This window comes from Uranotaenia lowii, chromosome 3, assembly GCF_029784155.1.
Source record: "Uranotaenia lowii strain MFRU-FL chromosome 3, ASM2978415v1, whole genome shotgun sequence".
In the NCBI taxonomy this organism is placed as follows: domain Eukaryota; kingdom Metazoa; phylum Arthropoda; class Insecta; order Diptera; family Culicidae; genus Uranotaenia; species Uranotaenia lowii.
The window spans coordinates 122,702,062-122,715,016 of record NC_073693.1 but is presented as its reverse complement, the minus strand read 5'-3'; the positions used below and the strand labels follow the sequence as shown (position 1 = coordinate 122,715,016).

The window sequence follows — 12,955 nt, the reverse complement described above, 5'->3', positions numbered from 1 at the left end:
AACCTTTAAATTTTTCTCAATTAAACCCAAAAAAAAATGTTAAATAATAGAATAACAGCTGCTAAAAAAACATAATTTAGTGTACAAAGTTTCAATTTATTATCAAAATATTAACTACCAAGGAAAAAATGAAACATGAAAATTGCAAAGAAAATAACCAACTTTTCCGTCTGAACCAACCTATTATCGTTACTTCGCTTGTGTGCTCACACCGGTACAAAACCAGCTGGCAGCGGAGAACCGATTTCAGTCGAGTCGTGTCCGTTGCTGAGGTTGGTTCTGTTCTGTTTCAAGTTTACTTATCCACCCCCTTTACTCAATCCCGCATTTTTACGCATTGAGCAAGAGCACAGCCAGCTTGTGGTTTGGTTTGGTTCGGTACGTCCATTCTCTTGTTGCGAGTGATCTCCTCCTCTTGCGTATTGCGCTTAAGGTTAAGGGCAGCTGACGCGCGTAGCGTAGCGTACCAAAGTGTGTTGCAACCAGCCAGTGAGAGAGAGCTTGAAGAAAAAAAAAACAAGGTCAGCAGATTAGGAAGATTGAGGAAAAGGAAATCCTACCAGCCAACAACTGCCGCACGCCGGTGGCATCGTGAATGTAAAGTGAATCTGCTGCTGCTTCTTGGGGTCTCGTGTTGCATTTGTTTGAGTTTTCGGGGTTTTTTTCTGGCAAAGAGAACGTGTGTTTCGTGGCATATGGTGTTTCCTTGTGATTCGATCTCGAAACTCTCTGGGGCGATTATCAACGTTCGATCGATACGAATTGTGAAGTGGTTTCGAATGCAGCTGTCCCTGAACGACTACCACTGCTTTTAAAAGGTTTGCTTTTCGGCAATCCAAGTGAATGGAAACAGTGTTGCAACTCTTGAGAGTGGATTAGAAATTTTGCTTTTTCGGTATTCAAGTGCGTGATTAGAGATAATCCGAGAGGGAAGGTTATTGAACTAGACACGCTGTGTGCAGTGAAGATTTGAAAAAAAATTGTGTCTAAAACGAGAGAGTTACTCACTCGCGCGTAACTTCTTGAAACACTCGAACTAAGATTGTGTGGAAATCAGTCAGCGAAATACACCGGAAACAATAATCAGTTCATTTTCTTGAAATATTCGCATCCCGCAAACGAGAGGCTAAACCAAGGAAGTGAAACCAAGTCCCACAGCGAGACGTTCTGGCCCAGGGGAAAGAAGACAACATCTGCTCCCGGGATACAACTCGAGGGAAGTCGGCGGTCGGGAAACATAAATATACAAAAGCTCTCCTCCTTCTCCGGTGGAGTGCACCTCCAGCAGAAAAACCGACAACAACAGCAGCAGAACGCAAACCTTGCGGCAACCGGATTGGCGTGAAGAAACCGAAGAACCTCAAACACTAGGGAAAAAAATAACCAAAATCGAGCAGAAGGGCGGTAACATCGACGAGAGGGCCTCCTGAAAACTCGGTGTAGATACACCAGAATTTACGACCTACTCCAACTACAACAACAAAAACAGCAGCAGCAGCAAAAAGCGCACCAAACGCAGAAGATCAATCGCAAACGGGAAAACAGGGCACGTGTGCAGTCTGTTCCAGCTCATCTCTTCTCTCAAGGTAGGATTCAAATTGCAGCTTACATATTTTGGTTTAAGTTTGTTGTTGCTGTTTCGTTTTTGTGTGTGGTTCGCTTCCTTTTCTGGGTTCTGTACCGAGAACAGAAGGGACTAAATTTTTAAAATATGAATAAAGTTATAAATACTACGAAAATTTCTCAATTGTTGACAACATTTTTTTTGCTCATTTGCTCGTACAATTTGTTTTTTTTTTCTATCATTATTGGAATTGATTAGATTTCTGAGATGAAATCTAGAACATCAAAAGCATCATTCTTTTGTAGCTGATATAAAGTCCAGAAAACTGCCAAAACAGTTTTCACGGTTAAAATCTTTACACAAAAAATTATAATAAAAAAAATAAGTGTGGACACGATAACATTTTTAGAAATATTGTTGAATATCTCACTCAATCAATAAGAGATTTCGAGTAGGCGTTGACTACCGCATACGTCAAATTTGTTTGCTACGTGAAAAAGTCGTTCTAAGTTCTAACTGATGAAGAAAATAGTTGAAATAAGGAAGAATCAGTACCGAATCCAGTTGAGAATAACTATAAAGGTGTACAAAATTGTAAAGTTTGCTGTAGAAAAAAAACTACAGGATGTGGGAAGAAACAAATCAGCTTCAAAAACTTCGGTTCCGATATCAAAACAGCATCAACCTGGCTCCTGCTAACTTCAGATGTACGATTTCAAATCAGTAAATGATGTGTTCTGTCTACGATAACCTATTTGGAGAGATCTAACCTTAATCATAAAATTTTAGACTTTATTCCTTCCCTTGTTCCAATATCTTTTGCGGTATTTACTACATGGTTGGCCTGGCCGTATTAATCTCTGCTATGCATATTGATATGTAACAGTGATTATTAATGTTGAAAGAAAGGAAGGACGCAAGTCTTTCATTTTCCAGGATGCTTACATGTTTTGGTAAAATCAACAAAGAAACCCCCGAAAAAAAGTTTTGGCTATATTGGTAAAAGAAGAAGAAAAAGAAGAATATCCCACTCAATAAATAATACTTGCTTCAAATGATTACCAAAATTCATTTAAGAAAAAATACTTTTAAAACGCTCCCATTTCCTTAGTTTTTTGATAGCAGGTGACAATCAAAATTTGAGGACAAGTACCTTCATATTTGAATGAATAATTCAAATTGCCTACATCAATGATTGATTTTTTTAAGCTCCCTTTGGAAGTAAAGTGGGACCATTAGTGTTTACATTCTGCATCGAAAATGTCAGTACACTGATGACGATACTACTTATATTTAGATACCATAATTTCGTAGAACTCTCTCAATAACAGCATTTGCTTTTTACCCATTTTTGTTCTTGATATAGCTTAAATTTACATCGTAATTGATGTCAAATTAAAATTGTTTATTGTTATTGTCATAATGTTGCATGCATTTTATGATTTCTTTTAAAGTCTAGCGCTATTTTTATATGTGAAGTTAAGTAATACCGATGGAAAGTCGAATTTCTGCCCTGAAGCTCGAATTAAGAGCAAAGCTGCCATACACAAAAAGTATACCAATCCACATAAAATTTTGACAGCACATTTGACCATTATTTTTAAGAAGTTTTCAAGAAAGACATCAAATATAACATTAACGAAAATTAATAAGACAAAGTTTGATATAATCACAGAGAACAGAACTACAAGCTAGCCCACGAAACTTGTGTAAAATTTCCAACGATAGTTTTGAACATTTTATTTTGTTTTTTGGCTGGGCCTTTTCGAAAACTGCCCGAGCAACCAAAAGTCGCGTTTTTACTTAACTCCGAACTCCGAAGTTCACATTTGGCTGAAAAAATGTTTTACGGGAATTTCAGGTGACTCTTGTCGCGTAAAAGTTACTCAGGAACTTCTATCGCCCTTTGAAAGGATAAACTATCGATAACGGAATTTCTAAGCGCATTTAATGGAACTACTTTCAAGAAGGTCGATAACGTTCGCGTAACATTCTAAAACGTACCATTAAGATACTTTAAGGTGTTTTGAAGAACCTATATGGGAATTCTAAGCGACATGTCAAAAATGTCTTTCAAGAAGGTCGATAACGTTCGCGTAACATCCTAAAACGCACCATTAAGATCCTTGAAGGTGTTTTAAAGAACCTATATGGGAATTCTAAGTGACATGTCAAAAATGTCTGTCAATTTCTTGTCATGGTATTTGTTTTGTTTCTATCTATACTGATATTTACAAATGGAATTCAAGATTTTTTCGAATTTTTCTTATAAATGTTAAGATATTCGAATAAATTTTTGATGATGCGAATTATTGTTATTATTCATATTGTGTACTGAAAGTCCTTCAAACGACATAAGGAACAAACTATTGACCAACCTATTCAATCATCTCAAATGATATTGAGTTTAAATACTTATTATTACAATGGCAATGATCTATTGCTGGATTGGTCGAGAGGCTGGTGAGTTTCATTTCAATCTAGAGAGCAGCGGTTCAATTCCCTAGGCGTGTAAGCAGCTTTTGTAATCAAAACAATATAATTAAAACCAAAGAGATAGACCATGATAGACCGGCAACCTAGCAATCTGACATCTGGTTGTCAGAGCAATCTGTCAATCGGATTTTTTTTTCGGCGCGTAGAAGTTTCTTGACATTCTCTTAGAAGCTGAATAGCGTTTTCTACAGCCACCTAAACGAACTTGAAAGTAACTTTAAAAACTTAAATTTCGGGCTGATTAGCATTCCCTTCAGACACAAACGAGAGCTGATTAAGCTTCTATGGAACCTTTTTAAGGGAATTCTGGTTGCTTGGGTGGCCACTTGTAAATTTGATTTGTAACTTTTGAACGGCGCAATAGATGGCACTATTTCAAGTCAATTTCTAACGTATTTTTTTAATGTCAGCATTTGAAATTTTACACACTTTTTGATAGATATTTTGTTCGAGCTTGTACGTCTGTTCTCTGTGATATAATTCTGCTTACAAAACCTTCTCAATAGACTCAAGAGAAAAATCCTCCTACAACATTTATAATGTATTAATACAACTTTTTATGTACTGGAAAATTTCGAATATGGTACCGCTTAGAGCAAAGTCACTGATGTTGGGAGAAATTGTTAGAAATTTTGACACTTTTAGCGCATTTTGAAAACTTTACCATGCGAAAACATTTCAGAACTGTGGCCTTCAAGAATTTTTACAACACGTGCTGTATTCTCGCATGCTGTGATGCAAAATAGCAATATTTCAATCACATACGGCTGGAATAAAAACAGTGCTGTAAAAAAAATTAAACACCCAAAGATCTTGAAAACATTTTTGCATGGTAAAATTTTCAAAATGTGCTACAAGTGTCAAAATTTCTACAACTTTCCCCCCAGTGAACTTGCTCTTCAGAGCTTTGAACTGTGACAGCAAACAGTTGGAATTTAAGTGCATATTTCTGCTCAAGGATTTGTTCTAGAAAAGATGAGAAATTAGCGTTTATTGAGATCGAATATGAAAATTAAAAAAATTGAAAGCATTTGTTTAGTTAGATAAGGAAAAGTACGAAGAAGCATTTATTTCGAATTTGTTCAAGTATAAACATTAGACCACTGCAAGCTTTGTATGATCATTTCAAATTTATAACTTTTTACACCTCTCATACCTTTTTTCTGGTACTTTTTACTGTCGACAATAATTTTGGAAGCGATTTGTTCAGCTCTGAATTCGCGCAACGAGTTTTAATTTTGTATGGAAATTTGCATGAGAGAACAAGAATTTTCATTAAAAATGCCCAGTACATTTCTGGTTCTAAAGTTTGATAAAAAGAAACTTTGGATTTTATATAGCTCTTGGTTCTTGCAGTACATTTCGTGTGAACAAACCACAAACCGAACCTGTAACCCACCTGTAACCCAAAAAAGATATTCGATGATATAGATTTTTTTTCAAAATTTATTTTCTAGCTTTTTTCGTTGCTAATATTCATGTCTATCTTCTTCACGATAAGTTTATAAAATTTAGGTGGCTGGCATCCAAAACTCCTGATTTAAAGATCTCTGAATATTTTTGTAAACATTTGAAGAATTGTTACACCATACACTTCAAGTTCTTCGCCATTCCCAAAACATCAAATGTCAAAAACGTACTCCGTACTGTGTTCAGAAAGTTTTTTTTATTATCTGACGGGTTTGCGCCGGCGGTCTTCAGATCTTTCCCGAAATTGAAAATTTTATTCATTTTTAGTGCGCTCTTCTAACAAAATTGGAACAGAAGTACTCATCAAAGCAGGTAAAACACTATTTTTTCGTGATTTAAAGAGTGTTTGCAAAACTGACTTCAAGTTTCAACCAATAATCTATATTGTTAATGTAATATTACCAAAATGTGCAAAACTTAGGGGCCGTTCACATACCACGTGGACAACTTAGGGGGAGGGGGGTTGTATGGAAATGTCCACGCTTGTCCACGGAGAGGGGGGTAGGGGTTTGGGTCATGTCCACGTGGACAAACTTACTGTTTGAATTTTAAAATTACAAGATTAAACCATTAAAAACCACTTGAAAGCAAGTAATAAATATGATAATTAAGAAATTTAAATTTTGTAAAATTATTGTATATCGATCCATTCCAATAACACATAGGCAAAAAGTAGTGTTTTCTAACAGTCAAATGAATTTTTGAAGAAAAAACAATTTCAAATCTGTCCACGTGGACATCCGGGGAGGGGGGTAGGGTTTTGCCAAATGTCCACGCTTGTCCACGGAGGGGGAGGGGGGTGTCAAAAATCTCATTTTTCTGTCCACGTGGTATCTGAACGGCCCCTTATAGTGATCTGGTGCAAAACGGGACATAAACGAATATGCTAATAGTTTATTGGATGAAACTTGAACTCAGTTTTGATGCAAACACTCTACAAAGCACGAAAAAATAATGTTTTTTACCCGATGATGTAGACGGTACTTTTAGACACAATTCAAAGTTTATTTACAATTTTTTAAGTTAAAGGTCATTACTTTTTTTTAAATATTTTATTTGGAAAACTGGTAAAATTTCGATGTTTTTGAAGTGCAATTTTATGATTTCCGTTGAGAAATAACAGATTTATGTAGCTTTAAAATATTGTTTTATTTTATTTACAAAAAAACCGAATCTAACTCGAAAAATAAAAACGTTAAAAATCAAACAAAATACATGTGTTTTTAATTCGTAAAATTGAACCAAATTTTAAATTTTGGGGAAAATCTGAAGACCTCCGGCGCAAATTGTCAGATAATAAAAAAAAATACTCATAACTCATTTACAGTTGCTCACATAAATTCAAACCCATTTGAACTAGGTGGAAGGTGTACCGATCAGTTTTTTCTCTCTTTTTCTTGAATTTTCTTCATTCAGGATACATTCAGCGAGGATCACACGAAGGGCGTTTGACGGGATATCCTTTACGTGTGCTTCCTGGTTATTTTCTTAATGCGCATCGCTGTTGCTACTGCTACCGCCGTCAGGCGGGGTTTCAACGAAGGGTTTCCTTTCCTTTTCATTTCCTGTAGTTTTTTTCTTTTTTTGAAAAAAACAATTTTTGAGGATTCCACTTCGTTCACGTTCCTACTTCCGGGTGCGTAATTGGGTCTGACTTTTGTACTTACAAATCTTTTGAAAGTCGTTCTCAAATAGATTTCTGATTGACATTTTATTTTAAATTGAGGAATTGTCTCACTTTTCTAACTTGTCATTTCCTTCCGGGCAAAGATCACCGAAAAAATTATTGTTATGTCGAGGAATGGTTTATTTTTTGTTGATGTCTATCACCATTTTGATACAACGACACGCTTTGGTCTCATCAGCCATCAGCAGCAGCCGAAGCAGCAAAATTGACGGCCAAACTGCTGACATGTTTCCTGTCGCAAATGAGTTTTTTTTGGCAGTTTATTCTAGGACCAGCAGACGAGCAGGCTGTGAGTTTCTGATTTTCGAATCGACTCAGTTTGTTTTGGTTTTGGCAATGTGCATAAGATTTCGGAGGATAGGTTGAAATTCAAAATTTAAGTAAATCTAAAAAAAAAATGGTTTTGAAATGACTTTCACATTACGCCAAATATAGGAATATTAATACATTTTAGAAGAAGTAATAGTGAGGCAAGTTTGTTTTTTGATTCAAACCAAACATAAGGTTTCACCGGAAATAATTTGGAATGCCATGCTTTGTAGGCTCGAATGAAAACGTTCTGTAAAAATCTACAAGCTTCAAGATTGATCATGGATAACAGGTGCGTGAAAAAGGTTGGGTTTTTTTTATGTACTCAATTTATTCGCTTAACGAATACAAACCATAGGTAAACGATTCAACAAACCTCTTCAAGCTTGGGCATTGTGAATGAACCGAAACCAACTAACCAACCTGCTGCTGTAACTGATGCCCCACACCACACATCATGGGCTCGAGGTGTGGTATGTGAATGAATCCACAAACTGTACCACTAATTAGCGACTGGGTACTATGAGTAACGGTGCCCTGATTTCGATTTGCAACAGCGCCAGTTTGCCACAATCAAATCCGTACGAAACCCAACAAGCCCCATCATCTTTTACTTACTGAAGGTAGGTATCCATAGCCATATGTATGAACTACCATCACCACCACAAGTTCTTCTCTTGGAGAAATCGATCCCATTCATGATATGCTTCGCGAAGTTTTTCGGTTTACCTCCAGCTAAATTGTGCTAGATGGGGTCTATCTTAACAAATTTGCTGTACTTCTTCTCGTTGGCCGTGGTGGAAGGTTGAGGGTACCCTGAAACTGAAACCAAACGAAACAAAAATAGGCGAGTGAATCAGAGAGCTTATGGACTCTGCTGGGCCTAGGTCATTGTATTCAGATTTTACGACATTCGGAGCGATAAAGTGACTCTAACTAAGGTAGTTCTGCTATGCGATCTGCTGCTAAAGTAAACCAGCTGAACTCTAGCTTGAGAAGAGGTGAACAACAATATCAAGATTCTGACGTCGTTGTTTATTGCGCACATTATTGCGTACAAAATTTCTAATCAAGCTTGTTTTGGGGACAATTTGTCAATTGGCAATTTTTCATTGAGGCTTTACAAAGGTTCCTGGCATTGATTTAGTTTGGTGAGATTACAATTTTCGTTTGAATTTTAAAACGTTATTTTGAGAACCGACCTCCAAATTTGATTTCTAAAAAATAATCTTCTTTGTAAATATGCATTGAATTTATTTAGGTAGAACATACAGGAAAAAGTGCGTAATGTCGGTTAAGTCATCTTTTTTCTGATAGTTCAGTTCTGAGTTTATTGCTTATTCATGATTGCGCTGATGTGAGTTCTTCACAATAAACATAAAATTCGAGAAGAAAAATAAATCAACGATGGAAGAACTCAACAAATTAACATTTTCGTCGCTACGCTCATTTTGGTTGTTTTACAAGCCGGACCCAAAGAAATTTTCGGAGCGAGAAAGCAAAGAACTCCACTTTTTGAAATGTGTAGCTGAACTGAGCGGCTAACTTGAATAATCCCATGGCGACGAACGTGTTAAAATTAATTATCAGCCTTTTTTGCCAGAAAAATTTACAGAATTAGTATTTGAGTTCGGTTGGTTTCATTTAAATTTTTTACCAAAACACCAGTTATTTTGGAAAACTACTATTATTTTTTCTCAACTGATTTGTTTTACGTAACTCGTCGATTTCAATTGTTGGTGTATCTAACCTATATTCTTATACCAAATCCATATTGTAATACCAAAACTGGAAAATGGAATGGTGTCTGGGTTGACAGCACATTCACAAAACTGATGCTTTTTCTTTGAACATCAATAACGGCGCCGGCCTCGTCCTAGTAGTCAAATGATAGATTTGAAAAGAGAGAAGAGAATGAAAGAATAATTTTGTGCTTTAGAAACGAGGCTACCACTGCATAACAGCAAATAAATTGCTTGGTGGAATGGGAGAAAAAGATTCGATGAGGATACACTTTTGAGTAGTGTAATGATGTTAAAATGGAAACCAAAATTTGTTATTACACTCTCATGTTTTTCCTTACAAAACTCAAAAGTTGGATGCAAAATTGAAATTAATCAAAAATCGTTTTTGGGTAGCTTTATTATTCTTTTTCATATTTTACCGTTTTGTTTTTTTTTTTTATTTTTATTGCGATTGATAAACTATTGTTGAGTCCCTATATTTCTACACATTTTTATACCGCAGGATTTTGTGATTTATGACCTTGAAAAGATTGAAATTTAAGCAAAACAATTATTTTTTATCAATTTCGAAAATATTTGGAGAAAGATTCCATCAAAAGCATTGTCAAAATCACTTGATTAAATTGCAAATCACTCAAAAGTTGCTCGCTGAACCTTTCTATTTTTCCAATGTTTGTGTCGAATTTCTGGCAGCTTTTGTAAATTCATAACTATAAGGAAGAAATTTAAAATAATAGAAAACTTAGTTGCGTGCATCCACTATTTTCAATGAAGATTCCTCCGGGAAATTGGCCGTATTGAAGATAATAGGTTCTTTACATTTTCCGACAGCTGTCACACTAATTGGAGGTTGATAAATTTGTCGGCAAAATATCATTCAAGTACTCAGTTATTTTCAAAAAAGAATGAAAACGTGCAGAGCAGCGCACAAGCTTCCAACTTTGACAGACTGCCTGACTTATTTAAAAACTGAAACAAATTTAAAATTAAAGAAGTTCTCACAAGAGAATGCTGAACCTAACGACTATCGTTTATGCTGAAGGAGTGCCCAGTCAACATGTAATCGTAATAGAAATGATATTCAAAGTCGTTTAAAAGGACACTTCTGATCACTTTAATATAAATATTTGAATGAATGATTTTTCTTTATTCTTTACATTTTCCGACATCTGTCATACTAATTGGAGGATGATAAATTTGTCGGCAAGTATGTCGGCAAAATATCATTCAAGTACTCAGTTACGTTCAAAAAAGAAGGAAATCGTGCAGAGCAGCGCACAAGCTTCCAACTTTAACAAACTGCCATTTCTCTCAAAGTTGATATTTTTTCATGAAATTTTCACACAAGCTAGTAAATTTATAAACTTTTCATTCGTTGAGTTTTGAACATTTTAAATGCACAAGGAAGATAGATACAGGTAATTTGGTATACACAACAGTAAGAAAGTTTGAGATAACCTTACCAAATTTGCTTTAACTTTGGCAAATCTCACGTTTACATCTAGAAAATTGGTGACATTATGTAAAAAAATTACATTCTTGCATATGGCCAAGTTTCATCAAAATCGATCCATGCGATAAAAAATAAAAGCGATTTTTTATGAGGTTGGTTTTGGGGTAACAGGTGGTTTCACTCAATGGATCTATATATGTAGTCTATAGGAAAAACTTCTCAAGCCAAACCATCAATATCATCTTAGAACACTGTTAAATTAAAATTTTCATGAATTCAAAACATTTTGAGGATTGTAACTGCGAAGAAGAGAACAAAAACATCGATTCCATAACCATCCTCATAAAAACCGCTTTGATTTTCGATCGCTTTGGTCAATTTTGATTGAACTTGGCTACATGCAACAATGTACTTCTTTACATAATGTCACCAAAATTTGAGATGAAATTATGAAATTTGGACAAGTTACTGTTAATTTTGTAAGGCAATCTCAATTTTGCCTACTTTCACTAAATTGTCACTGTATCTCTCTTCCTAGTGTTTAAAACTGAATCAATGTGAAGTTTGTATGTGTAACTAGCTTGTATGAAAATTTTATGAAAAATATCAACTGTGAGGAAAATTGTTGTCTGTCAAAGTTAGAAGTTTGTGCGCTGCTCTGCGCAATATTATTCTTTTTTGAAAGCAACTTTACGATGAATGAGCTAGCTTTCATTTGACACTCAATCACCCGTCTTCCTCTCTTTCTTGAACCGGTTCTGAAAAATAACATTTGCCGAATTTTGATTTTCTCTCAACTATAGAGCTAAATTCAATTTAACTGCTGGCCTCGTGGCGAGATGATGGAGAGCTAAATTGGGAAGTCGTGATTTCGAATCTCGGTCACTCTCGGTAAATGCAATCGCAATACAATATGTTTGGGACCCAGTCATTATAAGTATATCGCCTCCAGTCATGTAGCTTTATGCTTTGTTGAATAGTTTTATCCGATAGTTTTATCTGTTATATTTGTTTAAATAATTCAGTTGTTTCTGTACTTATCTAGAGGTTTGATGGATGTATCTTAATTTAATTTCTTAACCCTGTTTTGTCCATTTAGGCAAGTAATAATCCTTACACAATAAAAACTTTGTATGTAGCTTATGTTAGGCTCAGGTTTTATCCCGGCTTACCCGGATATTTAATTCAAAATTTGACAAAAGTCCGGCCCGGCCCGGTTGCCCAGATTTCATTGAAAAAAGCCCGGACTGTGCCCGGTTTTGCCGGACTTATTCACTTTATTTGCCAAAACAAAAAAAAAAAACAAATAGTGTTGTAATTTTTTTTTATTCATGCGTTCAAAACGAAATTTTTGAGCAAGTTTTATAAAAATAATCATGAGAGGTTTTTTTAAAGTCTAAAATACAATTAATGAAAAAAACAAATTCAAGTTTTTTTCCCAGGCGCAAAGAGAAATTTTAGAAAATCTTAACTTTGACGCTCTAAAGTCTGTTTCACATAGAATCTGGTCGGATAAAATAGATCATTTCTCCGCAAAGAAATAACGTACAACGAAAGTAAAAATTTCATTTTGTAGGGTTTTTATTGCACTTTAAGGAAAAAAGTACATAAAAATCATTCGTCAGCTTTCGGATGAATTTTCGAACTTTTTTTGTGATACCACCCATCATTTTCTGCACAGTAATGCTGGTAACTTCATTCGCCATCTTGTTCCACCACTTTTCCATTTGAGCGGGTTTTTTCATGGTTCTGCCACATTTCTTCAGTTTGCCCTTAACTATTGCCCAATAATTCTCGATGGGACGAAAATCCGGAGAGTTTGGTGGATTGATACTTTTTTTGATACTTTGTGGGACCGAAAGAATGGTAAAACCCTCTTCTGGAGACATTCTTCTTTGTAAACATTTCCATTCATTGTGTCCCCAGTGATGAAAATCTTTGTCTTCTTCCCACAATTACAGATCCCTTGCCAAATCATCAACTTACGAGCAAATTTATCTGCGAAAACAAACTTGAATCTACCCGCAACATTCCCTTTACGCTTCGCAAGGTAAAATTTGTTACCGGGTGTTTGTCCAAAATCCATTTTGACGCAAGTTTCGTCGTCCATCAAAATGCATCCATTGTACTTGGCCAACACTTTCTCGTACAACTTCCTTGCCCTGGTTTTGTTTCAGCGTCCTGTTGGGGTGTTTGCTTGCATGATACGACCGCAAGCCTTCTCGCAAACA

At 35.5% G+C, this 12,955-nt stretch overlaps 1 protein-coding gene across 2 annotated transcripts in view; it reads left to right on the top strand.

Moving 5' to 3' along the window:
* The window catches only part of LOC129750689 (uncharacterized), a 136,436-nt gene that overhangs the window by 82,627 nt on the left and 40,854 nt on the right, over nucleotides 1–12,955 (top strand). The window contains exon 1 of one of the 2 annotated variants that reach the window (XM_055745695.1): nucleotides 261–1,586. The exons of the other annotated variant lie outside the window; for it this stretch is intronic. The gene's annotated coding sequence lies outside the window, so the exon portion shown is untranslated. Of the gene's footprint in view, nucleotides 1–260; nucleotides 1,587–12,955 lie in introns of those variants that run through there. 2 annotated transcript variants of the gene reach the window in all.